We start from the raw sequence: 14,134 nt of genomic DNA on the forward strand, positions 1-14,134 counted from the left end.
ACTGCCCACTTTTGGAACCACTGGTGTATCACGATGGTTTTTTTTGGGGGGGAGACAGATTTATAGTAAGGTGGGCATAGGAGTCTAAATAGGCATTTTATTTACTGTTTCCTTTTAGGTTTAGCCCTCTAATCCAAAAAAAGTGTAGATGGTTGTCAACTTTCACTCAGAGTAAAAAGCCCCTCCAGCAAAAATAGCGTTATTGTAGTTGTTTCCCCCCCCCCCCCAAGAATCTCTATTAGTGATAGATTTTGAGCAGACTAAGCTAGCAGTTAAGCAATGAGTTATGGATCTGGAAGGAACATTTGAGAAATCCTGCCTCTTGAGAGATTTAAGAATTCAATCATTTAGTTTGAGGCCAGCAAAATATTTAAGTCAATGTAGAGTGCCAAATATTTTTTTTTAATGTTAGCATATTTAATGTTTTGCCCATGGCCATGCTGGAAAGAAAAATCAAGTAAATCCATATGCACGCAATTTGTCTTTTCTTATATTTTAGGAGGTATTACTAAATCGGCTGTTCTTTTTCTTTTACCCACGACATTTTATAAGAATATTGATGCACTAGCTTCCATTAGTCAATTTACAAAGATACACAGGATCATTGTAGCATTATTTCTTGCTATCTAACTTCCTAATTATATAAGCTTCATTTCCTCAAGATTTTGCTTCCTTGATCGCAGACCTTGATAATGGATTTGACTGGCTCATCTTAGTGCTCCTGTTTTTAATTATAAATTCATAGTTTTATCATTTTATATGAATAATGCAATGTTCTATTGGAATAAGAAGCCCCATATCTATGAACACAACAAACACTACAGTTTGTTTCCATTTAATAGCAACCATATCTTTGGGGGTCCTGTTTGGTACACAAAAATGACAACGCACTCAAATATAAGCCTGTTTCGTGGAAATTGTCCACTTCTAAATATACGTTTCTATGAATTGTAGATATGCAAGTCTTCTTCAAAAAGTGCAAACCTATTTGTTAAGAAAAGAGATTTTGTTTCTCCCAATAATAATGTCAAAAAAAAGCAAGAAAATGGGGAGAAGAGGTTTCTGACTGTGCATGATTTTCTAGAACAAAAAACAAATCCAAAATCATTTGTGGGAAATTACCCTCCTTTTTAAAGTTTATGCAATAAATTGAGATATTTACCTGAATGTGTCAATAATCATACTAGTCCTGTAACTCCAAAACTCAATACAGTATGTTAACCAATTGACTCTCAAGAAATCAAGGGATGTAAATATCTTTTTTGTGGAGGACTTCTATACTTTTGTGGAGGACTTCAACCGCACTCAACGTGTAGTCCTCAATGGAACTGCATCTACATGGAGGGAAGTATGCATTGGAGTACCCCAAGGCTCAGTTTTAGGCCCAGTATTCTTCAACATCTTCATCAATGATTTGGATGAGGGAATAAATGGGGAACTCATCAAATTTGCAGATCACACCAAGCTGGCAGGAATAGCCAACACTCCAGAAGATAGGCTTAAGGTACAGAAGGATCTTGACAAACTTGAACATTGGGCACTATCTAATAAAATTGTTGGATAGGCACAAAAGGCGAGCGGAGACGTGAGGCGATTCAACAGGCTTTTATTAACACAGACAACTGTCAACGTATTTACAGGAGAGAAGCGCGCTGGGCTAGTCTGACAGCTATTTATGTGAAGCTGTCAGACTAGCCAGCCAATCCGAACGCCGGATTTTCCCCGCTTTCAGCCAGGTCGCGTCTTAACCAATCAGACGCGACCTGGCTGTTGCTAGCGCAGATGCCGGCTGTCAGGGGGAAATCCCTGACGTCATCTGCCAGGATATAACACCCCTTCCCCCCCAGTGAGTGCGCATGTGCGGACGACGCACAGACGTACTCACGCAAATAGGCTGGGCGGCGCCGGACCCACCAGAACGCCTCAGTTCAACAGAAGACGCCGGAGGAGGAGGAGGTGTCCGTAGTAGCTCCTCCCGCGAGGGAGTGGAGCTCCGGGCGCCATCTTGGGGGCATACCTTAGGAGGAGGACTACAAGGAACAGGTAGGCAGGGCCGAGGGGGCGCGGCCAAAGGCGGGCTTGAGATGGGAACAACCGGGTAGGCCTGGCCTGACTTGGGGAAGGCCAAAGGGAAACCAGGAGGAGTTCGCCAAACGGGCAGAGCATCCTCAACTAAGGACGGCCAGAAGGCGGCGTCCGTAACCGGAGTGCCCCCGGGCAGCTGGATCGGGCCGACAGGACTTGGTGGAAGGGCACCAGGTAAAGATGTGGCATTGGGCGCTGGCGGAGTCACGATGACGGTCGACTCTGCGGGGACGTCGTTGATGTTGGGCGGCTGGCGGCGCCTCAATTGATCCAGGTGGCGCCGCCATTCGGTCCCATCATGCAGCTGGACCCTGTAAGAACAGGGGCCGGTTATGGAGGTGATGGTGGCAGGCACCCACCTAACAGCCCCTGAAAACGCCTGCGCCCATACTAGATCCCCCACCGTGAAATCTCGAGAGGGGCCCCCCAGGTTGCCAGGATGTTCCTTGGAATAGAGCGGGTGCAGCCTATCCAAGGTGGTCCGCAGGCGCCGGCCCATCAGCAGCTCAGCTGGGGACCTTCTGGATAGGGGGCAAGGAGTGGCATGCTGTACCAACAGGTAAGCAGCCACCCTTGATTGCCAGTCCGCCCCCTCCATCCTGCCCAACGCCTCCTTGGCCGAGCGAACCGCCCATTCCGCCCGGCCATTACTAGCAGGATGGTAAGGGGCGACTGGGACATGGCGGATGCCCTGGGAGGCCAGGAACAGCTGGAAGGTGGTGGATGCGAATTGAGGCCCGTTGTCAGAGACGATGACGTCCGGCAGGCCATGGGTGGCGAACAGCCTAGTCAGCTCTCTGACCGTGGCCTCGGCTGTGGTGGATCTCATGAGGATGAGTTCCACCCAGCGCGAATAAGCGTCCACCACTACCATGAAGACCTGGCCTCTGAACGGGCCCGCAAAGTCCACGTGCAGACGGAACCAAGGCCCACGGGGCATTTCCCATTCCCGCGGAGCGGCAGCCGGGGGCGCCAGCTGGGAACGTTGGCAGGTGGAGCAGCCAGCCACCCAATCTGCTATCTCGTCGTCCATGCGGGGCCACCACACATAGCTGCGCGCCAGGCCTTTCATGCGCACTATGCCTGGGTGGCCCTCATGAAGGCGAGACAGCACCTGGTGACGTAGGCTGGGTGGAATGACCACCCTGTCACCCCACAGGAGGCACCCACTGTGGAGTGACAGCTCCAGCTGCCTGGCCTTCAAAGGGCGAAGGTGCTCTGGCACTGTCCCCTCAGGCCAGCCCCTCTGGACCCAAAGCATGACCTGGGACAGGTCAGGGTCAGCCCTGGATTTTGCAGCCACATCTCCGGATGAGAGTGGCAAGGCCAAATCTGCTATGGCCAGAACCGACAGGCACGGCACCGTCGGAGGGTCAGCAATGGGAAGTGGGCAGCGGCTTAGGCATTGGCGTGCCCTATGTGCTTGCCCGGACGGTAGAGCAGAGTGTAGCTGTATGCAGCTAGGAACTCTGTCCACCTGGTCATGCGAGGGGAAAGAATGGGAGGGGTCGGCTTGTTTCCTGCCAAAAGCCCAAGGAGTGGCTTATGGTCGGTGAACAAAGTAAATTGCCGCCCATAGAGGTAATCGTGGAACCTCTTAATCCCTGACACTGCAGCCAGAGCCTCCTTGTCAATCTGGCTGTAATTGTGTTCCGCAGAAGTCAGTGTCCGGGAATAAAAGGCAATGGGGGCCTCCGAGCCATTGGGCAGCACATGGCTCAGGACCGCCCCCAAACCCACGGGGGAGGCGTCACAGGCAAGAGTCAAAGGCAGCTTGTCCGTATATTGAACAAGGACTGCCTCTGACGTCAGCATGTCTTTGACAGCCGCGAACGCATGCGCTTCGCGGCTGCCCCAGCGCCAGGCTGCCGATCGGTCGAGTAACCGATGCAGCGGCTCGGCTAGTGACGCCTTATGGGGTAAAAATGGCGCGTAGAAATTTAGCAGGCCAAGGAACGCCTGCAGCTCCGTTTTGGAGGCAGGCGTGGGGGCGTTCCTGATGGCTGCTACTTTGGAGGGGGTGGGGTGAATTCCCTGGGCATCAATGGTGAAGCCCAGGAAATCCACCCGCGGCACAGCAAACGAACATTTGCTGCGTTTTAATTTTAAGCCCGCGCCCCTGAAACGTTCGAGGACCTTCTCAAGTATCTCGATGAGGTTCGATCGGCTGCTAGCAGCGATCAGAACGTCATCGAAATACAGAACCACGCCTGGGAGCCCATGGAGCAACCGCTCCATAAGGCTCTGGAAGATCCCCGGGGCTACGGAAACGCCGAATTGCAAGCGGCGGCAACGGAAGGCTCCACGGTGGGTGACGATGGTCTGGGCAGCCGCCGCCTCGTCATCCACCGGGAGCTGCTGGTAGGCCTGCGCCATATCCAGTTTCACAAAGATGCAGCCTTGTCCTAAAGAGTGGAGCAAGTGCTGCACTACAGGAACTGGATAGGGGTTTGCCTGGAGGGCAAGGTTAATGGTGGATTTAAAGTCCGCGCAGAGACGGACAGACCCATCTGCCTTGACCGGGATGACCAAAGGGGTCTCCCACTTGGAGTAATCCACCGGCTCCAAGACTCCCTGTGCGATGAGCTTATCCAGCTCAGCATCAACCTTGTCCCTCAAGGCGAAAGGCACCCTACGGGCCTTCAGCCTAATGGGGGCAACCTGGGGATCGAGATTGAGGGAGATGGGTGTTCCCTTGTATGCCCCCAGCTGCCCATCAAAGACATCAGCGAAACGTGTTAGCACGTCGGCCACGTCAGGAGGCGTGGCCACTACTTGACGTACCCCGTGCACTGACAAGCCTAGTGCCGGGAACCAGTCTAGGCCCAGGAGGGCCGGCAAAGGTTTTTCAACAACCAAGAGGGGGAGGCACCCCGCAAAGTCCCCATACTCCACCCGCACCAGGTGACAACCCAGGGTTGGAATCAGAGTCCCCTGGTAGTCCCGAAGGGTTGCGTCTGGGGAGGAGAGTTGGGACTTGGGAATGCCTGGGCAGAGGCGAGAGAACTCTGCCCACGATAGGAGTGATCGGGATGACCCCGAGTCCACTTCCATGGTGCAGGGGGAGCCTTCAATCAGGAGCGACGCCTTGATGCCATCTATCTACCATCTACCTATTATCCACGTACTGACTTACCATCTGATGTGGAACCTGGCTTGCTGACTTAATTAACACCTATAGCACCCTGGCCCTTGCTGCAGCTCCCCCCAGTATACACTCGAGGTCAGATTTGCTCCTGCTGCGGGAGTCCCCCCTCTCGCAGGTGTGGCCCTCCGCCCTTTCAAGGGCCCACCTTGATGACAGATTCATTAATCCCGAGAGGTGGAGGAAGCGGAGACTTAGGGGGTTTTTAGTCAAATGTTTTTTAAATTCTTTTAGGGGTTCAGGGGTTGGGGGGTGGGTGGGTCAGATCAGGAGCGATGACGAAGCCAGGTCACCAGGTGGTGTCTTGAGCAGAAGGAGCAGAGAGGAGTAGGGGGGAGAGGATACCATTCCTATACAGGGCTCCTTGATTCCAACGGTCGTAGGGAGGGGCAGATACGAGGACAGATTAACAACCCGCAGTCGGTTGGGAGACCGTGGGTGCTGGTTACACCCGGTCACTTGTACCAACCCCCGCGTTCTAGGTGGTCAGGATGTGCAGGCCCAGGGCCTGAGGCTGCTGTTATGCAATGCGAGGTCCGTTATCAATAAGGCCCCCCTCATTCATGATCTAATTTTGGAGGGGGAGCCGGACCTCGCGGGAATAACGGAAACCTGGTTGGGCCACGAGGGAGGGTTACCCCTTGTGGAAATGTGCCCACCAGGTTACCAAGCATTTCACCAGCCCCGGGCCCGGGGAAGGGGCGGTGGGGTAGCAGTGATTATCCGGGAGGACTTAGAGCCGAGGGAGTCCACTGTGCCACAGACGTCCGGATGTGAATCCCTTGTTGTGAAATGGGGCCCTGGGAGGCAGTTGGGCCTGCTGATAGTATACCTGGCTCCCCGCCATACATCAGCGACCCTGCCTGAGCTCCTCGAGCTAATCTCATCGGTGGCGGTTGAGACCCCCAAACTTTTAGTAATGGGGGATTTTAACCTGCCGTCAGTGGGAGAAGCATCAGAGGGGGTTCGGGAGTTCATGGCTTCCATGACAGCCATGGACCTGACTCAAATGATTCAGGGCCCGACACACGAGGGAGGTCACACCTTGGACCTCGTTTTTGTCTCTCGCCAGTGGTTGAGTGATCTGGGAGGAGTGAATTTAACCATCACTCCTCTATCATGGTCAGATCACTCACTCCTCCGACTTGACTTCCCTGGTGCTACCCCTCGCTGCGGGGAGGCGGAACCGGAAAACACTAGATGGTTCCGCCCCAGGCGCTTGATGGAACCAGACAGGTTCCAGACGGAGCTTGGGCCACCTCCTGCAGCCCTGACCCGCCCTCGGGTAGAGGACCTGGTGGCCACGTGGAATAATGCGACTACCGGGAACTTGAACCGGGTGGCGCCTTTGCGGCCTCTCCGACGGCAACGATCCACCCTGGCTCCTTGGTTCACCGAGGAGCTAAGGGTGATGAAGCGCTGCAAGAGATGCCTAGAGAGTCGTTGGAGATCCTCCCGATCCGAATTGGACCGAGCACAGGTACGAGCCCATTTAAGGACGTACCTAGTGGCATTGAGAACGGCCAAACGTCGATATTGTGCCGGTCTCATTGCATCCGCAGAGAACCGCCCTGCCGCCCTGTTTCGGGTGTCCCGCTCCCTTCTGTTTCAGAGGCCGCGGGAGGCCCCTCTACAGGGTAGAGCAGAGGAGTTTGGGAAATATCTGCTGGATAAAGTCGCTCAAATCCGGAAGGATTGGGTCCCCTCCAGTGGCCCAGTCGAGACGCCAGTGGCGAGTCTTGAGAAACCTTTTTGGGAGGAGTTTGACTTGGTTGCCATCGAGGATTTGGACAGATTGCGTGGACGACTGCGACATACCACATGTTTGCTGGACCCGTGTCCCTCCTGGCTTGTACTGGCTTCCTGGGAGGTTACACGCGACTGGCTCCTGGGCCTAGTGAACGCTTCGTTGGGTGAGGGGTCTCTCCCGGCCGCCTTGAAAGAGGCAGTGGTGAGACCCTTGCTCAAGAAGCCTTCCCTGGACCCTACGGAGCTGGCCAATTATCGTCCTGTCTCCAACCTTCCCTTTTTGGCGAAGGTTGTAGAAAGTGTGGTGGCTTCTCAGTTCCCACGACATCTGGAGGAGAATGATTATCTAGACCCCCGCCAGTCCGGCTTTCGCCCTGGGCACAGCACTGAGACGGCCTTGGTCGCGTTGGTAGACGATCTCTGGAGGGCCAGAGATAGGGGTTGCTCCTCTATCCTGGTCCTATTAGACCTCTCGGTGGCTTTTGATACCATCGACCATGGTATCCTGTTGCACCGACTGGAGGGGTTGGGGGTCCGGGGCACCGTTTTGCGGTGGTTCGGCTCCTACCTCTCCGGCCGGACGCAACGTGTGTTGGCAGGGGGGCAGAGGTCGACCCTAAGCCCCCTTACTTGTGGGGTGCCACAGGGGTCGGTCCTCTCGCCGCTCCTGTTCAACACATACATGAAGCCGCTGAGTGAGATCATCCGTGGTTTTGGGGTGGGATATCATCTGTACGCTGATGATACTCAGCTGTACATTTCCACCCCGAACCACCCCAACGAGGCCATCGAAGTGATGTCCCGGTGTGTGGAAGCCGTACGGGTCTGGATGGATGACAACCGACTCAGGCTCAACCCTTCCAAGACGGAGTGGCTGTGGGTTCCGGCCCCCCGGTTCAACCAGATAATTCCATCTCTGGCCATTGGGGGCATTCAACTTGCCCCCGTGGAGCGGGCGCGCAATTTGGGCGTCCTCCTGGATGCCAGGCTGTCCATGGATGAACATGTGACAGCTGTGGCCAGGGGGGCGTTCCACCAGGTTCGCCTGGTGCGCCAATTGCGCCCCCTATTGGACCGGGACGCCTTACGCACAGTCACCCATGCGCTGGTGACGTCTCGCCTGGACTACTGTAACGCTCTCTACATGGGGCTTCCCTTGAAATGCACTCGGAGACTGCAGTTGGTCCAGAATGCGGCCGCGCGGGTGATTATGGGGAGTACCAAGTACTCCCATGTGACACCTCTCCTGCGCGAGCTGCACTGGCTTCCTGTGGTCTATCGAGTGCGTTTCAAGGTTTTGATTACGATCTTTAAAGCGCTCCATGGCTCAGGACCTAGTTACCTGCGGGATCGTATTCTGCCCCATACATCCCTACGACCCATCCGCTCGCACAGAGAGGGACTTCTCCAGGTGCCGTCTACCAGACAGTGCCATGGGGCGGCGCCTAGGAGAAGAGCCTTCTCTGTGGCGGGCCCAGCCCTGTGGAATGACCTCCCCCCGGATATTAGGACTACTACTGACCTCCGCTCCTTCCGTATCAAGCTCAAGACCCACCTTTTCCAAATAGCTGGCCTGGCTCGACCATAACTTAGTAACGCTCCTGATGGGTTTTTTTTTTAATTTGGTAATTTTATTAGGGGATTTTAAATTGTATTTTTAACTGTCTTTCACTTAAGTCCATCCTCCTCCATGCACATATGTATATGTCTCTGTTTTTTTGTATATATGTTTGTCTTATGTGTATTTTTTATCTGTTTGATTGTATGCCGCCCCGAGTCCTTCGGGAGAGGGTTGCGGCTAATCAAATAAAATTATTATTATTATTATTATTATGCGCTCCGCACCTGCACCAGTGTGGAAGGCCGACTCCGCAGGGCTGGCGTGCTGGTCAGCGTCCACGGCGTAGCAGCCTCCGCGTGATGGCTGCTGCTGCTGTCGTCCGGATCGGGTCGCAGGTCTCAGCTTAGCGGCTGCTGCAGTCGAGGAGTCGTCTGGGTGCTGAGGCAAAGGAAACTGAGCTCTGCAGACCTGGGCCAGATGCCCCTTTTTGAGGCAGCGGCGACACACGGTGGCCTTGAAGGGGCAATCTGAGCTATCGTGGTTGCCTCCACAGCCCAGGCAGGCGGTCGTGGCTTCTCGGGCTCGCTGAGGGGCGCATCTTCGGGCCGACTGGCCGATGCGGGCCACTGCTCCTTCCTCCGGATAGTCGGCCGGTAGAGGGACCAGCTCGTCCACTAGACAAGTGCGGCCGGGCGGAGGCGGAAGGTTGAAAATCTCCGCCATGGACTCGTCTGAGAGTTCAGCCGCCCTCGCTTGTTCTATTGCCCCGGTGAGCGTGATGTCCACTTGGGACAGAAGCCACCGGCGAAGGCGTAAATCTTTGACGCCGCTGACAAATTGTTCAGTGAGGTTGCGGTCCAGATCTGCGAACTCACACCTCATTGCCGCTGTGCGAAGAGACTGGAGGAACTGGCTCACAGATTCCTCCGGCTTCTGAACACAGCGCCTGAAGGCATAATGCCTCGCTACCCAGGACGGGGTCGGGGCATAGTGGCGCTGTAGGCGCTCCGTCAGAGTGGTCCAGTCCAGTGAGTGGACCGGTTGAGGAGCTGCAAGGGAGCGAGCGGCGCTGAACATCGGCGTGCCGCAACAGCTCAGGAAAAAACTACATTTCTCGTCGTCCGGCACATCGCGTCTGCCGTTGGCGATCAGGTAGCACTCGAAGCGCTCCAGGAACACTTCCCAGGTTTCGCCGTCACAGCCGAAGGGGACGAACGTTGGCATTGCCGACATGGTCTCCACAGGAATTCCGGACAGTTAGGCAGGAACGAAAAAAAGAATCGCCAGGTAGGTTGTGCCGAGGTGGTAACGTGCGGTGGGTCAGCGGCAGCCGAATCCCATCCTCGTCGCCAGTGTTGGATAGGCACAAAAGGCGAGCGGAGACGTGAGGCGATTCAACAGGCTTTTATTAACACAGACAACTGTCAACGTATTTACAGGAGAGAAGCGCGCTGGGCTAGTCTGACAGCTATTTATGTGAAGCTGTCAGACTAGCCAGCCAATCCGAACGCCGGATTTTCCCCGCTTTCAGCCAGGTCGCGTCTTAACCAATCAGACGCGACCTGGCTGTTGCTAGCGCAGATGCCGGCTGTCAGGGGGAAATCCCTGACGTCATCTGCCAGGATATAACAAAAATGAAATTCAATGGCGAAAAGAGTAAGGTTCTACATTTAGGCAACAAAAACGGAATGCACAAGTACAGTATAGGTGGTACCTTGCTCAGTAGTAGTAAATGTGAAACTAGGACTCCAAGATCCCAGTGGACAACCATTTAAATATGAGCCAGCAGTGTGCAGCAGCTGCCAAAAAAGCCAACACAGTTCTAGGCTGCATAAATAGAAGGATAGAATCAAGATCATGTGAAGTGTTAATACCACTTTATAATACCTTGGTAAGGCCACACTTGGAATACTGCATTCAGTTCTGGTCGCCACGATGTAAAAAAGATGTGGAGACTCTAGAAAGAGTGCAGAGAAGAGCAACAAAGATGATTAGGGGACTGGAGACTAAAACATATGAAGAACGGTTGCAGGAACTGGGTATGTTTAGCTTAAGAGAAAGAAGGACTAGGGGAGACATGATAGCAGTGTTCCAATATCTCAGGGGTTGCCACAAAGAAGAGGGAGTCAAACTATTCTCCAAGGCACCTGAGGGTAGAACAAGAAGCAATGGGTGGAAACTAATCAAGGAGAGAAGCAACTTAGAACTGAGGAGAAATTTCCTGACAGAACAATTAATCAGTGGAACAGCTTGCCTCCAGAAGTTGTGAATGCCCCAACACTGGAAGTCTTTAAGAAGATGTTGGATAGCCATCTGTCTGAAATGGTATAGGGTTTCCTGCCTAGGCAGGGGGTTGGACTAGAAGACCTCCAAGGTCCCTTCCAACTCTGTTATTGTATTGTATTGTGTTGTATTGTATTGTATTGTATTGCATTGCATTGCATTGCATTGCATTGCATTGCATTGTATTGTATTGTATTGTATTATACTGAATCTTCTCCCATGAAGCTGAGGGTGGTATTTATGGCTTTTCCCTCCAATATATTCTTCCTAGAGATTTGTGGGGTAAGTTAGGCAGATGAAGAATGTCACATGTTGAATGTAAATCTAAACCTGGCATTCAATATCCCTGCATAGCTTTTTAACATTACTTCCTATTAAGAAACATTCTGGTTCTATGCCCATTATGTTCACTGAGCCTCAGAAGAGACACAAGCAGACTGAGATAATTGTTGTGTCAGGCCTGGAAGCCATGGAGGGGATAGGGCCTCAAGCCTGCCACATATTCAAACATAGTGACTATGGGAAACTGGGAGGGGGGATGGTATGGAGCTTGGGAGATGTGTAGCCATAATAACATTCCTTCTCAGAAAGTCAAGGTCGCCCTATCCCTGCACCTGGACGGATGTGGATGAGAAGAATCTTCATCCACGGCAGTAACTGGTTGGACCATTTGATGGACTTGTGGGTGTTGGGCACGGTCTTGAACTTTCAACTGGGAGAGGAAAAACCTGGAACATTTCAGATTTGGGTTTTTCCAGATATGCCAACATGGCTCTTCTAATAAATTGGTGTTTTGAGGAACTTCTTGCCTCGAGCTATTATTTCATAGAGGATGCTATTTGGAACCCTGATATGTTGACCCTAATCATCTACATTTAAATATATGATATGATAACCAAGGCCCTAGGAAAAAATGATTGGAAAAATGATTGGAAACCCTACAGTTTGGCCAGGATATACGTCTTAAATGAGTCGTGGTGGCGCAGTGGTTAGAGTGCAGTACTGCAGGCTACTTCTGCTGATCACCGGCTGCCAGCAGATTGGCAGATCGAATCTCACCAAGCTCAAGGTTAACTCAGCCTTCCATCCTTCCAAGATGGGTAAAATGAGGACTCAGATTGTTGGGGACAATATACTGACTCTGTAAACTGCTTAGAGAGGGCTATAAAAGCACAATGAAGTGGTATATAAGTCTAAGTGCTATTGCTAAGTATTATTAAAATCTGGTGAAGTATGTTCTTGTTTTCATTTTATGTCTCCTCTGTGACACAGTTGTGGATAACACCATGGCCCTGAGCACTTCCTCTGTTCATGTAATCTCTCTCCTGTTCTCACAAGTCACTAATTCAGTTTGACCTGACTAGGCATACTTGTTTATTTGCTTTCCCACTTCTGCATCCGCTTAAGATTCTTTCTGCCCGTATTTTTTTTAAAAAAAACACTGCCAATTACACGTACCACATTTGGCATCACATATGTAATCCAGATGAAAACGATTTTTATTGTCTTCCCCATCCATTTGCTTTTCTACTTATTACTGATGACTAAAGTGGCAGTTTAAAAAAAAAGGTGAACGCAATTGAGCTAAACAAACATTTTCAGCTTTGGTTGCTCCATTTAAAAGAATAATAATCATTTACTCATTTTTTTAAAAGAAGAGGGTCTTTCACATATGCTCTCATTCATCAAAGATCCCAACAGCATTTCTGCAAATGGGTAGTTTTTTCGGGGGGGAAATGAATGCAGGTATCCACACCCCAAACCCCTGTCATAATTAAGAAAAAACTAAGTATGTATATTAGGGATAATTAAAACACAAAATTAGATTCATAAGGAGATAGTTAAATGTCCATTACTGTTCTCAGTGAAAATATGCCTATTTTACATTTTGAAGAATTTTTGAATGAAAGTTGTCCTTATCTTTATGTTGAACCAAGTTGACTAAGTAGCCAGTGTTTCATTTGTTTAGCATTTAGAAGCCATAGTGTATTGTTTTTGCTTGTCATGGCTGCTAATAAGCCCAACAGGACTGAATATAATGTACAGATGTCCATGCACAGCTGGTCTTATGACAGCCTTGGCTGAGAAGGTGTATCATCAGTAAGATACCAATAGTCAATTGTAGCAGGAAACTGAAGTCCAAGATACAACAGAGAAGAAAGAGTATCTTGTTGATCAAGCCAGCTCTCAATCTGGTTTTTGGGTTTGGTCAATCCAAGATGTTCCATGTCTTCCCATTGCAAGAGCTGGTACTGCACATTCTGGTTTTCTTTGGTATGTGTACAAGTTTTGGCTACCTAAGATTGAGGAGTTGGTAAGGTTTCTAGACAGCATACTAAAAAGCAGAGACATCATCCTGCCAACAAAGTGTGTATAGTTAAGGCTATGATTTTCCTAGTTGCAATGTATGGCTGTGAAAGTTGGACCATAAGAAAGGCTGAGCGCCAAAGAATTCAGGCTTTTGAACTATAGTGCCGGAGAAGACTCCTGTGAGTCCCTTGGACTGCAAGGCGATCAAACCACTCAGTCCTAGAGGATATCAACCTTGACTGCTCTTTAGAAGGCCAGATCCTGAAGATGAAACTCAAATACTTTGGCCACCTAATGAGAAGGAAGGAGTCACTGGAGAAGAGCCTAATTCTGGTAAAGATTGAGGGCAAAAGAAGAAGGGGACGACAGAGATTGGATGGAGTCACTGAAGCAGTAGGTATGAGCTTAAATGGACCCTAAAGGATGGTAGAGGACAGGAAGGCCTGGAGGAATGTTGTCCATGGGGTTGCAATGGGTTGGACACAACTTCGCAACTAACAGCAACAAGGATTTCTAACTCAGATCATATTATTACAATTTAAGGTATAGAGTTCTTGATGGCTGAGATGTAAATTTAGTGAAGGTATTTGAAAAAAATGAGACTCTAGTCTTGATACAAGCAGGGCTCCTGAGGACCAGGCTAATTGTGTCAGTTTCTTAACTTACAGTTGGATCTAACATCCAGATCCAGAGTACAGAAAGGCCTTTCACGAGTGTCCATTTATGTAGAGCACAGGTGTCAAACTTGCAGTGTCATGTTGCCATCCTGCGATGCATGGATGGTTTAACAGCCCTGATGTGGAGGAACCGTTAACTGAAACGGTTATCCAGCAGCAGGAATGGAAGCTATGAGCCATTATTTTGAATTTCTCCTGATGCTTCAACATCACAGTGCTATGCAATAATTTGGAAATAACTCGGATAATATATTTCTAACATTTTCTTTGATGCCTTTTGAAAGAATCCTAAAGAAAAATACACTAGTACACAAAATGATAAAA

The sequence above is a fragment of the Natrix helvetica genome (assembly GCF_964273705.1).
Source record: "Natrix helvetica genome assembly, chromosome: 2".
Lineage (NCBI taxonomy): Eukaryota > Metazoa > Chordata > Lepidosauria > Squamata > Natricidae > Natrix > Natrix helvetica.